This window comes from Stomoxys calcitrans, chromosome 1 (genome assembly GCF_963082655.1).
Source record: "Stomoxys calcitrans chromosome 1, idStoCalc2.1, whole genome shotgun sequence".
In the NCBI taxonomy this organism is placed as follows: Eukaryota; Metazoa; Arthropoda; class Insecta; order Diptera; family Muscidae; genus Stomoxys; species Stomoxys calcitrans.
The window spans coordinates 115,324,662-115,341,473 of NC_081552.1; positions in this window are offsets into that span (position 1 = coordinate 115,324,662).

Genomic DNA, 16,812 nt, shown 5'->3' on the forward strand with positions numbered 1-16,812 from the left:
CGGTCGGTACATGAAACAGCAACGCGAGGTCAATCCCATGGCAGCCGGTTGTGCGTAGCGGATTGACCCGATCATCGGCAAGGGCTGCCGCCTCAGTGTACAACACACTGCTACAACAACAACAACGCGAGGTCACAAATTCATCCACGCTTGTTACCAATATTTTCAACATCGTCTGTGTATGAAAATGACAACATTGGTGCATGATTTGTAACGTCTTTTTTCTATCAGTGCATGAACGACTTGATCAATAATTTGTTGAAGCTCCCATATAAGGGTACATTTTGAAAATAGCGATTTGTATACCATTCACCATGGGTGTAAACTAATTTCGTCATTCTGTTTGTAACTCCTCGAAATAATCCTCATATCCTCATATTCTTGATCGTCATGACATTTTATGTTCATCTAGCTATGTCCGTCCGTCTGTCTGTCGAAAGCCCGCTATATTCGTTTTGTCATTCCATTGTCAACACATCGAAATATCCATTTCCGACCCCATAAGTGTATATATTCTAGATCAGTGTAAAAATCTAAGATCTAGCCAAGTCCGTCCGTCTGTTGAAATCACGCTACAATCTTTAAAAATAGAGATATTGAGCTGAAACTTTGCACATACTCTTTTCTTGTCCATAAGCAGGCTAAGTTCGAAGACGGGCTATATCGGACTATATCTTGATATAGCCCCCATATAGACCGATCCGCCGATTTGGGATCTTAGGCCTATAAAAGCCACATTTATTATCTGATTTTGCTGTAATTTGGGAAAGTGAGTTGTGTTATGTCGTTCGACATCCTCCTTCAATTTGGCCCAGATCGGTCCAGATTTAGCTGCCATATAGACCGATTCCTTGATTTAAGGCTTTGGGCCCATAAAAGCCACATTTATTATCCGATTTTGCTGAAAATTGTGACAATTTGGCTCAGATCGGTCCAGATTTGGATATAGCTGCCATATACAACGATCTCTCGATTTATGGTATTGGGCCCACCAAAGGCGCATTTATTGTCTAATGTCCCCAAAATTTGGGACAGTAAGTTCTGTTAAGCCTCTCGACATACTTCTGCAATATGGCACAGGTCGGTTCAGATTTGGCCATATAGACCGATCTCTCGATTTAAGGTTTTGGGCCTATAAAATACGCATTTATTGTCCGATTTCGCCGAAATTTGAGACAGTGAGTTGTGTTAGGCCCTTCGAAATCCTTCTACTATTTGGCTCTGATGAATATTTGAATATAAATAGCTGGCATGTAGGTCGATCTCACGATTAAAGGTTTTAGGCCCATTAAAGGCGCATTTATTGTCCAATATCGCCAAAATTTGGGACAGTGAGTTGTGTTAAGCCCCTCGACATATTTCTGGAATTTGGCCGAGATCGATCAAGATTTGCATATAGCTGCCATATAGACCGATCTCTCGATTTAAGGTTTTTGGCTCATAAAAGGCCCATTTATTGTCCGACATCGCCGAAATTTGGAACAGCGAGTTGTGTTAGGCCCTTCGACATTCTTCTTCAATTTGGCTTAGATCGGTCTAGATTTGGATATAGCTTGCGATATAGACCGATCTCTCGCTTTAAAGTCTTGACCCCATAAAAGGCGCATTTATAATCCGATTTCACAGAAATTTGATACAGTGACTTATGTTAGGCTTTTCAACATCCGTGTCGTATATGGTTTGTTTTTAGATATAGCTACTAAAAACACCAATATTTTGTTATACACAATTGACTTGCATTTATTAGTATTTGGTCTAAATCGTAACATATTTCGTAATAGCTGCAATGGGGCATAAGGCATGCATTTTCACCGGATTTTGACGAAATGTGGTTGACATGTATACCAGAGGTGGTAGGTATGCATAGTTCGGCCCGGCCGAACATAACGCCTCTTTACTTGTTTAATGTAATTTTAAAGTAAAACAAATTTATTGTAAACAAGTAAAAGCGTGATAAGTTCGGCCGGGCCGAATCTTATATACCCTCCACCATGCATCGCATTTGTCGAGTTCTTTTCCCGGCATCTCTTCTTAGGCAAAAAGGGATATAAGAAAAGAGTTGCTCTGCTATTAAAACGATATCAAGATATGGTCCGGTTCGGACCACAATTAAATTATATATTGGAGACCTGTGTAAAATTTCAGCCAATTCGTAAAAGAATTGGTCCCATTGGGGCTCACGAAGTAAAAGAGAGAGAACGATTTATATGGGATCTGTATCGGGCTATAGACCGATTGAGACCATAATAAACACGTTTGTTGATGGTCATGAGAGGATCCGTCGTACAAAAGTTCAGGCATATCGGATAATAATTGCGACCTCTAGGGGTCAAGAAGTCAAGATCCCAGATCGGTTTATGTGGCAGCTATATCAGGTTATGAACCGATTTGAACCTTATTTGACACAGTTGTTGAAAGTAAAAATAAAATACGTCATGCAAAATTTCAGCCAAATCGGATAGGAATTGCGCCCTCTAAAAGCTCAAGAAGTCAAATCCCAAGATCTGTTTATATGACAGCTATATCAGGTTATGGACCGATTTCAACCATACTTGGCACAGTTTTTGGATATCATAACGAAATACTTCGTGCAAAAATTCATTCAAATCGGATAAGAATTGTGCCCTCTAGAATCTCAAGAAGTCAAGACCCAAGATCGGTTTATATGACAGCTATATCAGGTTATTAACCGATTTGAACCATACTTAGCACAGTTGTTGGATATAATAACAAAACACGTCGTGCAAAATTTCATCCCAATCGGATAAGAATTGCGCACTCTAGAGGCTCAAGAAGTCAAGACCCAAGATCGGTTTATATGGCAGCTATATCAGGTTATGGACCGATTTGAACCATACTTGGCACAGTGGTTGGATATCATAACAAAACACGTCTTGCAAAATTTCATTCTGATCGGATAAGAATTGCGCACACTAGAGGCTAAAGAAGTCAAGACCCAAGATCGGTTTATATGGCAGCTATATCAGGTTATGGACCGATTCGAACTATACTTGGCGCAGTTGTTGGATATCATAACAAAACACGTCGTGCAAAATTTCATTCTAATCGGATAAGAATTGCGCACTCTAGAGGCTCAAGAAGTCAAGACCCAAGATCGGTTTATATGGCAGCTATATCAAAACATGGACCGATATGGCCCATTTACAATACCAACCGACCTACACTAATAAGAAGTATTTGTGCAAAATTTCAAGCGGCTAGCTTTACTCCTTCGGAAGTTAGCGTGCTTTCGACAGACAGACGGACGGACATGGCTAGATCGACATAAAATGTCACGACGATCAAGAATATATATACTTTATGGGGTCTCAGACGAATATTTCGAGTAGTTACAAACAGAATGACGAAATTAGTATACCCCCCATCTTATGGTGGAGGGTATAAAAATGTTGCGTTGAAATAGTATAATGCAGGAAAATGCCGGATGTTAACAAATAGAATGGATAAATTCCAAACGCAACAATTTGGAGGACATTGCAGAATGTGAACGTTGTATTTATAAATACATATTATTAGTATTATTCTTATTTTTATATATTATTATTCATATATAGATTATATTGATTTGGGCGCTGAATCCTCAGATAACACATCTGGATCTAGACTTTATGGTATTGCACGCAAAATACTAAAATTGGTATTTATTACGATTCATTTTAATATGTATGTATATAAATTATATTGTTTATAATACTCTTTACATACAGTGTCGCCGACAACGAAGAGAGGCTCAAAATGGCATGAACAAATTTTCTCTTTTTTTGGAAGCCTGGGATCATTAAGAATAAATATAAATGTTTTTAATCAATTTATTTCATGTTTCGCAATTTAATCCAATACAATAAAAAGTTTTGTTTTTATTTTTGTGAAAAATATCAATTATTTATGTTATACAGTAAAAATTTTATTTAAAAGAAATTGCAAATTTCAACTGAAGGGTTTGTTGAGTTAATAACCACTTTAATTGAATTTTTTAGCTTATCAATCCAAATTGCAAAATTGTTAATCAATAATACAAATCCCTTTATAGGTCCGATTTCGGCAAATTTTTTAATTACATGTAAAAATTTCTTAATCGGACATAGTTTTCAATTTTTGTATGGTCAGTAGAAATAATGGTTTCCGGAATACTTTACCCTAAGCTTATACATTGTGTAATAAATTAGAGTATAATAGTATTATTAATTAGTAAATGTATCATTTTATTTCGATTTAACTTTTTATTTTTTTTTATTTGCGTTTAGTCAAAAAGGAAAAATGTAAACAATGGCCATTAATTTATAATGTTCAAAATTTAAAGCTTTATAACACTTACATTTCACTTTCAAGTTGCACTTATAAATAAATTATCTAACAAATTTATTTAATTTAGAGTTATTATACACATAGCCCATAAAGTCTGCGTTCATGCGACAATTCCTTTTTAAAGATTAAAAAACAATATAAAAATATAAATAAGAGTTTGTTGTATATGTTGTTTCTTTATATTTCTTATATTAGAAAACAACAAGTAAAAGCGTGCTAAGTTCGGCCGGGCCGAATCTTATATACCCTCCACCATGCATCGCATTTGTCGAGTTCTTTTCCCGGCATCTCTTCTTAGGCAAAAAGGGATATAAGAAAAGAGTTGCTCTGCTATTAAAACGATATCAAGATATGGTCCGGTTCGGACCACAATTAAATTATATATTGGAGACCTGTGTAAAATTTCAGCCAATTCGTAAAAGAATTGGTCCCATTGGGGCTCACGAAGTAAAAGAGAGAGAACGATTTATATGGGATCTGTATCGGGCTATAGACCGATTGAGACCATAATAAACACGTTTGTTGATGGTCATGAGAGGATCCGTCGTACAAAAGTTCAGGCATATCGGATAATAATTGCGACCTCTAGGGGTCAAGAAGTCAAGATCCCAGATCGGTTTATATGGCAGCTATATCAGGTTATGAACCGATTTGAACCTTATTTGACACAGTTGTTGAAAGTAAAAATAAAATACGTCATGCAAAATTTCAGCCAAATCGGATAGGAATTGCGCCCTCTAAAAGCTCAAGAAGTCAAATCCCAAGATCTGTTTATATGACAGCTATATCAGGTTATGGACCGATTTCAACCATACTTGGCACAGTTTTTGGATATCATAACGAAATACTTCGTGCAAAAATTCATTCAAATCGGATAAGAATTGTGCCCTCTAGAATCTCAAGAAGTCAAGACCCAAGATCGGTTTATATGGCAGCTATATCAGGTTATTAACCGATTTGAACCATACTTAGCACAGTTGTTGGATATAATAACAAAACACGTCGTGCAAAATTTCATCCCAATCGGATAAGAATTGCGCACTCTAGAGGCCCAAGAAGTCAAGACCCAAGATCGGTTTATATGGCAGCTATATCAGGTTATGGACCGATTTGAACCATACTTGGCACAGTGGTTGGATATCATAACAAAACACGTCTTGCAAAATTTCATTCTGATCGGATAAGAATTGCGCACACTAGAGGCTAAAGAAGTCAAGACCCAAGATCGGTTTATATGGCAGCTATATCAGGTTATGGACCGATTCGAACTATACTTGGCGCAGTTGTTGGATATCATAACAAAACACGTCGTGCAAAATTTCATTCTAATCGGATAAGAATTGCGCACTCTAGAGGCTCAAGAAGTCAAGACCCAAGATCGGTTTATATGGCAGCTATATCAAAACATGGACCGATATGGCCCATTTACAATACCAACCGACCTACACTAATAAGAAGTATTTGTGCAAAATTTCAAGCGGCTAGCTTTACTCCTTCGGAAGTTAGCGTGCTTTCGACAGACAGACGGACGGACGGACGGACGGACAGACGGACGGACATGGCTAGATCGACATAAAATGTCACGACGATCAAGAATATATATACTTTATGGGGTCTCAGACGAATATTTCGAGTAGTTACAAACAGAATGACGAAATTAGTATACCCCCCATCTTATGGTGGAGGGTATAAAAACAAAAATACAAGTTTGCTTTTGCTTTTTTGTTCTAACGGTACTTTTGTCTCATAAGAAGAAATTATGACAACCAAAAAGTCTGCGTTCACTTTGTTTACTTCGAAAGTACCGTTACTTTTTATGATGCTTGTTCTTATCTTTGATCAGTTTCAGTTCATTATCATAACAAGTGTTTCTTTATTAAATTAATAAATTTGGAAACATGGAAACTAAAGGAAAGGAAGTATGCATATCTAAAAGAAACATAATTATTAAATTGTGGAAAGAAGGACAAAGCTTTAGAAATATTGGTGGAACGGTTGGAAGAACTTACTTCTGTCCAGCGCGTAATTAATAATTACAAAGAACCCGGCATTATAACTTCAAAGCCTCGGCCTGGGCGTCCAAAAAAATGTTTCGTTAGAGAAGGGCGCAAAGTGATTAATATGGCAAGCAACAACCCTCGTATAACATCAACCAAAATTGTTGAAAATATTAAAACAATGTTTAAAAAAAGGATCTTTGCCGAAACTGCCAGAAAAATATTACATAGAGTTGGATGTCATGGAAGAGTTGCTTGAAGAAAGCCGTAAATTTCAGTCATAAACAGACAAAAGCGGATTGCATTCGCTAATACTTTCATCAATAAGCCTCCTGAATTCTGGAAACAAATACTTTTCTCCGACGAGAGCAAATTCTGTATTTTTTGCATTAAAGGTCGGCAAATAGTGTGGCGCAAGTCCGGGACTGAGCTGGAAAAACCAAATTTAGTTGGAACGGTGAAGTGGGTCAATTAGAATTTATTGAGTCCAAAATGGATAAATGGGGTTATCTCAATATTTTGAAAAAAAAAAAATTGAAACCAATTGCTGCTAAACTAGGGTTGGCAACGACATTTTGGTTCCAACAAGATAACGATCCAAAGCATACTTCGGAGGTTGTTAGGCTTTGGCTTTTATATAAAACTCCAAAGCAGCTTAAAACACCACCACAATCACCAGATCTCAACCCCCTTGAGCATATTTGAGATCTATTGGAGAAAACCATCTGCACGTTATAACCAGCAAGGAGATGTTATGAAGTGTCATGCAGGCAGAATGGGCGAAAATAACATCTGAGGAAACAGAGAAGTTGGTAAACTCCTTGCCAAATAGACTAAGTGCAGTCTTAAAACAACGAGGCTATCCTACAAAATATTAGGAATGTGTTAATATGTTTTTATTTTGTGTTTAAATAACTCTTTTGTTTATTTTTAATTACTGAACGCAGACTTTGTGGTGCATATATTTAATTGTTATCAAATTTAAATCGCTCTAGAGTGAAAGTGCTTAACCAAACTTAGAATTTTGTTTTTGTTTTTTAATGTTAGGAATATGAAGAAAAAATATACGTAAAAGAGTAGAATTGATTTATAATTTAGAAAAGTTTGTCAGGTGAACGCAGACCTTATGGGCTATGTGTATGTATCCTTTGAATCGTTTTCACCCTTCGCGTAGCCATATTGGATATTTATCTGTTGCTAAGACCCATCGTTACTTTTGGTTTTGATTATATTAACCGGAGTTAAGATTTTCCGAAAACAAATGTCTAAAATGGAATAAAAACAAAAAAATGTAATGTAACTATAAAATTATATAAATAGAACTTCCCTTATCTGCTGCTTTGGATATTCTTCTGCTGCAAAAAGCCATGCTTGTTATACAAAAAATATAAGCTGCAATTTTGATTTATCATGTAAAATGAAAACAAAAAAAACTTATTGAAGTAACTGTAAAATAATTAAAATTATTAGCTGAACCTTATGCTCATTTGTTCTATACTATTAAGCTTATATTTACTATGAGTTTAATAAATAAAAATAATTTTATTAGGATTTACTATTTATTGTTTTATATTTTGTGTTAATTTATAACATCTAGCCACATTTTTTCCGTTGCTCTCTTCCGAAAATCATTCCTTCAAACAACAAACCAAACTGTCTGCCAAATAATGAATCAAAGAAACGAAACACGCCAATATACACGCACGATCGTCCAACAAGAAAAACACACAAAATAAATCCTACCCTTTTCGTTACGATGATTGTGTGGCAGGGATGATTTATGAGGTTCGCAAAATGGTTCTAAAAACATGTTAAGAAGCTACCATTTGAAGCCAAGATTTTTTACTCTATGCGGCTATAACTTCCTCTCATAACCATAGGCGTAGAAAGTTCCTTTGAGAAACCTACGGGATGTTTCTCTCATGTCTATGAGTTCTGTCTGATCCAAGTTTTTGGCTCATTGAACCTCCTTGTTATAGCCTAGTCTGAACTCGAACCGAAGTTCGACTCTTAATTTTGCCTCATGAGGCCATATCGAGCGTATTTTGCATTAGATTGTTTTTATGAGTCGCATTAGTCCCTTCTATATCTCTTTTAAACATAGTCTCCACAGATCCAAATTTTTCATCCAATTTCGATACAGTAGAGTTAAAGCAGCTTCTCCATATAGACCAGATTTTTAATTTGACTTTTGTGCCCACGCAGGTCTTATTCCTTCAATTTCTATGAATATATTGAGTATGGTTCATATAGGTCCAAACCAAACCTAATTTTGTGTCAGCATAAGGTTCACCGAAACACTAATGCCAATAATAGATTTTGAAATCTTCCCGTTCTATATTCCTTGAATTTGTATATAATAAAAAATTCGAATTTTCGAAAGAGTACAAAAAAATCCAAGGCGGTACCGTGGTACTTTCGAAGTTTAAAAAGTATCAAAAAAGTACCAAAGTATCAAAATTATCATCCCTGTTGTGTGGACACAACGAGCGCTCACACACACTCATACTCACTCGCAGATTTCCCAGAAATTAAATTTTAAGGAAAAATAATATTAAATTAGGTTTATTGTTATTATCACCATTTGCGACCATTTATGAAAAATATGAATTTAATTATGAACAATTGACTACACACAAATGAATATTGTTTTTAATGTGTGTAGGAAATTCCTAAAAAACTAAATTAGTTTCGATAATGAAAATTTATGAAAAGTCATAACAAAACATGCTGATTCTTTTGTAAAAGAGAATATCTTTTACAAGAAGTTAATGATAACATCTTAAAAGTGCATTTGCACAGTTTTTATATCATGTATGCCACAATTTATTATTTATTTATACTAGACTTGCTTTTACTAAATGGTGGACTTCATACTGACATGTCGTCAAAATATATGGTAACTAGCTGACCCAGGCCCGCTCCGCTGCGCCTTCTTTTACTTTATATGGAACAAAAGTTTGGAATATTTATTTTCGAAGAACTTTTAGTGAAATACCATTCTAACTTAACTAAGGGTTTAACAACTCTGCATTTATCTGAATCCCATATGATCTTTATTGGTCTACGAATTTAAGTTTGGATGTAAGGTGTACTTCATTCTTAAAATACTTAATTTCAGCCCGATATTCTCATGATTGCTGATATAGTGGTGTCTTCGGGGGAGAGGTGGTCCCCCAGATACTTGGCCCTGAAAAAATATCACCATCGTGCTCATCTTTCAAATACCATTTATTTAAACCCCATATTGCCATTGGCTTAAGAGGAGTTTACACGATGAGGCGTCCCCCAAACGCATGGCCACAAAATAGGTTATGAAATTCGTTTTCTAATCTCAAATACCTTTCATTTGAGCCACATATTGGCATGGTCGAAAAATGTTTACCCTTTGGGGGTTTTTTGGGAAAGGGGTGATGCCCTAAATAGATGGTCCTACATTTGAATATCAAATTCGTATTCTACTCGCAAATACCTTTATTTGCGCCCCATATTGCGATGGTCAGTAAAAAATTGCACTTTGTGGGGTATTTTGGGAAAGGGGTAGACCCCCAGAAAATTGTTCCCGAAATGGGGATCAATTCTTGCTCTACCCCCCAATACCTTTCATTTAAGCTCCACATTGACGTGGTCGGTAAATATGCCCGATTTAGGGGTGTTTTGGGGATTGGGGTGGTCCCCCAAACACTAAGCCCGGAAAATATATCAGCAACGTGCTCTATTCTCATATATCTATTTATCATTTATTTCAACCCCATATTGCCATTGCCCTCAAAATTGGATATCAAATTCGTTTTCTAATCTCATTTAAACTCCTTATTGCAAAAGTCAGCAAATATGTCCGGTTTGGGGTATTGGCCCTAAAAATTATGAATATATAGATCCACTCTCTTTGGGACCAAAATTGTCTTTGAGAGCAAATACGTCCTATTTGGGGGTTGTTATGGTGGTGGGACGTCCGCTAGACAGTTGGCTCCTAATGTTGATATCAGATAAGTGGTCTAGTCCCACATACCTTTAATTTGAGCCCCATATTTCCATAGTCGGCAAAAATGACAGGTTTGGGGGATGGGCGGCCACTCAGTGAGTTGGCCTTGAAAATATATATCGGATTCGTGTTTGAGCCTCATATTGCAATAGTCAGAAAATACTTACTATTTGGGTGGTGTTGTGGGGGTGGCGTGGCCCCATAGACACTTTTCCCGATTATTGATATTAGATTCGTGCTTTACTCCCAAAGACCTTTCATTTAAGCCCCATATTGCTATGGTCGTAAATTTGTCCCCTTTGGGGGAGTTTTTTGGTGAGAGGCAGCCCACTTGGTCCCATATTTGGATATCAGATTCGAAAATAACTCCAGTTTGGGAGGTGTTTTGGGGAAGGGGTGGACCCCCAGAAACGTGGTCCCACATTTGGATATCAGATTTGTATTCTACTCGCAAATACCTTTCGTTTGAGTCCCATAGGGGTGTTTTGGGGCTTGGGGTGGCCCACCTAGCAATTGGTCCGACAATTGGATATCAGATACGTTTTCTTATCCTAAATACCTTTCATTTGAGTCCCATATTGTCCTGATTGGCCTAAATATATGTTTTGTAGGTTTTAGGGTGGGACAGCCCCCCTAAGTACCCCATCCGAAATTTGGATACCAAATTTTTATTTTTAGGGTACTATATGAGAGCAAACAAAATTTCGATTAAATCGCACCACCCATCTCCGAGATCTGGCGTTTCTGAAAATTAGGGTAAAGGGGAGGGTCCGCCTCCCCTTCAGATATCAAAAAATGTAGTACCCTATTTTCACCACGGGGTCATTATGCACAATCTGTGAAAATTTCAAGAAAATCTGTTCAGCCGTTCCTGAGTCTATAAGGAACACACAAACATACAAACAAACCTACAAACAAACACAAATTGATTTTTACATATAAGGTAAGCTTCAGTTAAAATTTCCTTTAAAAGTGTTTTTCTATACAAGATTTTTTTAGTATATCACAGATCACAATTTAAGATGTAATTGTCCTTTTGCAAGAATTTTTGGAACGAGAATTTAACATTTTTTAACTGGTTATAAAGGAAAGTTTTAGGAAATTTCCATACCCATTTTATGTAAAGGGTGATTTTTTTGAGGTTAGGATTTTCATGCATTAGTATTTGACAGATCACGTGGGATTTCAGACATGGTGTCAAAGAGAAAGATGCTCAGTATGCTTTGACATTTCATCATGAATAGACTTACTAACGAGCAACGCTTGCAAATCATTGAATTTTATTACCAAAATCAGTGTTCGGTTCGAAATGTGTTCATTCACCGTAACGTTGCGTCCAACAGCATCTTTGAAAAAATACGGCCCAATGATTCCACCAGCGTACAAACCACACCAAACAGTGCATTTTTCGGGATGCATGGGCAGTTCTTGAACGGCTTCTGGTTGCTCTTCACTCCAAATGCGGCAATTTTGCTTATTTACGTAGCCATTCAACCAGAAATGAGCCTCATCGCTGAACAAAATTTGTCAAAATTTGAACACATTTCGAACCGAACACTGATTTTGGTAATAAAATTCAATGATTTGCAAGCGTTGCTCGTTAGTAAGTCTATTCATGATGAAATGTCAAAGCATACTGAGCATCTTTCTCTTTGACACCATGTCTGAAATCCCACGTGATCTGTCAAATACTAATGCATGAAAATCCTAACCTCAAAAAAACACCCTTTATATGAACTATTTGCAATTTCTTTGAAAATAGGGTATGTTGCCGTAGTTAAGCAAAATTTTATTGCAAAACAGAACATTTTCATAAAGCGTCATAAAATTTGTATAACAATTTTGGATAAAATTTTTACTACATAATACGATACCCTTCTTTTCAGTGTTATTATGGCCCGATATGGACCATTTTCGGTTCGGATATTGGAGGCCTTAGTACAACTTGCGGTTTATAATTCCAACGAAATCGGATAATAAATGCGGCTTTTATGGGCTTAAGATCCTAAACCGGGCGATCGGTATATATGGCAGCTATATCTAAATATGATCCGATATTCCTCGTTCAAGAACTTAACTTGCGTATAGACAAACTAAGAATCTGTGGCAAACTTTTGCTCAATTTATGAAGGCTGTGGCGTGATTACAGCAGACGGACAGACACACAGACATCGTAAAATCTTTTAAGAATTTTACGACGACCAGAATATATACACTTTGTTGGGTCGGAAATGGATATTTCGAAGTGTTGCAAACGGAATGACTAAATCAATATACCTCCTTCCCGATGGTGGTGGATATAAAAATCCATGTCATGTTAATTAATAATTTTTGTTTTAATTCGCCAAAATAACAAGTTCGTAAACCAAAACAAGTTAAAGCATGCTAGGTTCGGCCGGGCCGAATCTTGGGAACCCACCACAATGGATTCTGCTAAAAATGTATACAAAATAAATTTAGTTGAATGGCATAATTTTACTCTACATACCAAACTTTTGACAAAACAACAAAAGTTAAAGCTTTCAGGAACCGACCAAGGATGATCGAGAGACTTGTTTATATGGGAGCAAATCAGTTTATAGAATGACTTAAACCATAATTGACACAGTTGTTGCAAGTTGCAACAGAATGCTGTATGCCAAATCGGACAAAAATTGCGGCTGGTAAGGACTGAAGAAGTCAAATCGGGAGATAGGTTTATATAAGAGCTATATCAGGTTACAGATCACAATTTTAGCCAAATCGGACAAAAGTTCCAGCTTGTAAGGGCTCAAGAAGTCAAATCGGGAGATCGGGGAATATGGGAGAGGTTATCAACCCATTCAGACCGTACTTGGCACAGTTGTTGAGAGTCTAAACAGAACACTACTGGCTAAGAAGGTACTATTTGTAGCCAAGAGGTATAATTTTTTACTTTGTGCGGCTATAACTGTCTCTCATAAACATAGGTTTAGAAAATTCCTTTAAGAAATATGGGGGATGTTTCTCTCAAGTCTCTCTCAAGTTCTCTCAAGTTTCTCTGCAGTCAGATCCAAATTTTTAGCTCATTGATCTTCCTTGTTATAGCAGAGTCTGAACTCGGGCTAAAGTTTCAGATAGGTTAGGTTGAAAAAAGGGTGTAAAATGCCACATGCCACTATAGACATACAGCTAAGCCAGTAATCGGCTTCTTGTGCGCTCTAAAACCTAAAAAGTAAATTCGAAAAATAAAATCTAACTTAGGAATTCCGTGCTATTGACAAAACCCTTAATTGTTTTCTATGCCTCGCCCGTAAGTTGGTTCGTGTCTGGTATTGTGTCCCCACCTATGTGCCGGTATCTGTTAGACGCGAAAACAGGGCAATGACAAAGGAAATACTCCTAGGTCTCATCATCTTCCCCGCATGCCCTACATATGCTATCACTTGCCGCACCAATTTTACATAAGTGAGCTTGTAGTCCTGTGTCCCGTTATAATACCAATTGGTATACTAACCTCATTATTATTTCTTTTCAGTAATAGCTTCGACTTCTCATGATCTGGATCTCCCCATAAGATTTTAGCCGTCCTACCGACCGTTTCGCTGTTTCACAGGGTTGCATGTCCATTCATCGCCTACGCCCTTAACATGGACTGCGTCGACCCGAAAGGCTTCGGGTTAATCAAGTTTATTGACGGCAATCCTCTGGCTTTCAGCGCCAAATCGTTTGAGCTTTCATTCCCCCTTACTCCGTTATGACCCGGCACCCAAACGATGAGGATTGTGCGATCCTCAAAGAAGGCGTTAATCTCTTTCTTAGACTGCAAGACTGTTCGTGACCTTACCGTCCTGGTTGTTATTGCCCTTATAGCAATTTTACTGTTCGTAAAGACGCTATCACACGACGGTAGCACCACACCACTGTGGTATTATCCTTATGTCGTACTTTTTCTTCTTTGCAGTCCACCAAACTACTGAGACGTAAGTAAGTGGACTATTCTCGGTTCAGGCCCCATTTCGAGCCTACGGCCCGTCATCTGTGAGCCTTCTCAGTATGCTCCGGAATGTGATACTTCCAATTCAGTTTTTTGTCCAAGATCACACCAAAGTATTTGACCTTATTAAATATCGAAATCGTTTCGTTAAGGAAACGTGGTGCGTTAAATTGGCCCACCTTCGTTTTCCACGTGAACAGGCATATTTCAGTCTTCTTTAGGTTAACATTGAAACCTCTGGGTCTAGCCCAGTCATATGCTATATGCAAGACCCTTTCGGCCCTTCCGCATAGCTGGTTCGCATCCTTACCCCTTAGAAGTTTTATAACGTTGTCTGTGAAGCAGACTGGTTACGATCCTTACTCCTTAGAAGTTTTATAACGTTATCTGTGAAGCAAACGGGTCCAAATACTTCCTCAGTCAGCATCTGTATCTGGATTGGCCATAAAATGCCCCGCTGTGGCGTGCCTTGTGCCACTTTCTCTCTTATATTTATGCCGCGGGACACACAATAAAATTAATCCACCCGTTCCGTAGCATATGGTTAATTCAGTTTCTAAGATCAGTTCCACCCGATACTGGTCTAAAGATTGGATCAGTGTATCGGTCCGCACATTGTTAAAAGCCCGCTCGATGTCAATGCATACCGCCAATTTGTATGTCTTGCTATCAATAGGTTCTTCTTTCGACCTTCCGTTGACGTAGGCATGCTGTTTGTGTTTGAGCAGTTCGCTGAATGTCCCACTCTTTATCATGGTGTCCACAATACGTTCCATGGTTTTGAGTAGAAAGGACGTAAGGCTTATAGGTCTGTAGGCCTTTGGTGTCGCATAACTTGCCTTGTCGGGCTTGGGTATAAATATCACCCTTGCCTCCTGCCAGGATTTCGGAGTATATGCAAAATATTCCGGAAATATTCCATCAGGTCTGGGTGACTTAAGTGGTTTGAAGTTCATCAAGGATTCCTTCACCATAAATTCCGTTATTATAAACCTTCGATCAACATCTTTATTCCAAGATTTCGGTATTTCCGTGAGTCCCGTCGCATCCTGTGGAAAATGGGTTTTCATCAATGGCCTCAACATGTCCTCCGTTGTCTCTGCTCTCACTCCCATGTCGTCTACTAAGGTTTCAGTTTGTAAATGGGTTTTTGAGAGAAACTTTTTTTCTTGGCGGAGTCATTAACGCTATCGACCTGTTCGCAGAAAAGCTCCAAGAAGCACGTTTTGCCGTTCTTATGGTATTCCTTGAGTTGTGTGTAATACACATCCCAATATATCTGCTTTTTTACGAGGTGCTCTGATAAAGAGTCTGCGGGCCTCTTTCCCAATATTGCGAATCTCCCCGGTCATCCAAGGTTTTTCTTGGGCTAATTTCCTTCCCCGGAGAGGTTAACTTTCTTCGAAAGACCCCACCAGTTCAGTCGTTATCCTATTGACATTTTCGTCAATGCCTTCTAAATTATCTTGCCCAAGTTTTCTGAGTAGTCTTCCGAAATTTGTTCATTTGGTTTTCAACTTATTCCGCAAGTTTATCGGATTCGGCGCTGGCCGTGCTATTCTAAACCACGGAGATGCTCCAATCTTGAACCTCATCGATTAGATTTTCGAACATATCGTCACATCCAATACCTCCTCCCTAATCCTATTAGCAAAGGTAGCGGTGTTACCAATATTAAGTGTTATTAGGTCGTTAGTTGTCAAGAACTCTGCCAGGGTTTGGTCCCGCTTATTTTAATAACAACAACACGACATGTGGTGAAAGTTCGCATCGCACCCTATTAGTACCTCGTTTCCTGTCTGTTTTGCTTTCTTCACCAGCCGTTGCAGCTCCGACGTGGTGGCTCGTTTCCTGTCTGTTTTGCTTTCTTCACCAGCCGTTGCAGCTCCGACGTGGGTGACGGTGTCGGAAAGTCGAAAGGCAGATAAAGTGATGCCAGGTATGCTCCACCGTCTCCCTGTCTCCCATCGTCGGGTCACTGTTCGTAAGGCTGTATTAGATTCATTTTTCTGTTCTGCCTGATGTTTCAATACTAGGATCATTGCCTATCTTAGTCTTCCAAATCTTAAGTAAATTGCCTTCTTGGGAGTAGGTAATGGTATATCAGCGGCTCCCTATTCGTTAGGCTGCATTGAGACTCCTGCTCTGCCTAAAGTTTCAATATTAGGATCCTTACTTATCTTAGTCTTCCGAACTTTGAAGTCGGTGATGGGTCCGTCATCGGGTCCCTGTTTGTTAGGCTGTGTCGTGTCACTTGCCACTGCACTGCCTGATATTTTAGTATTAGGATCCTTGCTTATCCTAGTCTTTCCAATATTGAGAGAGGCGGTATTTGTCTCATCGTCAGCCCCCTGTTCGTTGGGTGGTATTAAGTCACCTACCACTGCACGGCTTGATGTCTCAATATGAGGATTCGGCCTATTCTAGTTTTCCCAATCTTGACTTGCTCCCGTAGTGCGCCATGTCTTTAGCCTTAGCCAAACTTTTCACGAAGATTTGATCAATGCCACCCAAAGGAGGGTTCCTTCCTCCTTCTCCTCCCTGTGAAA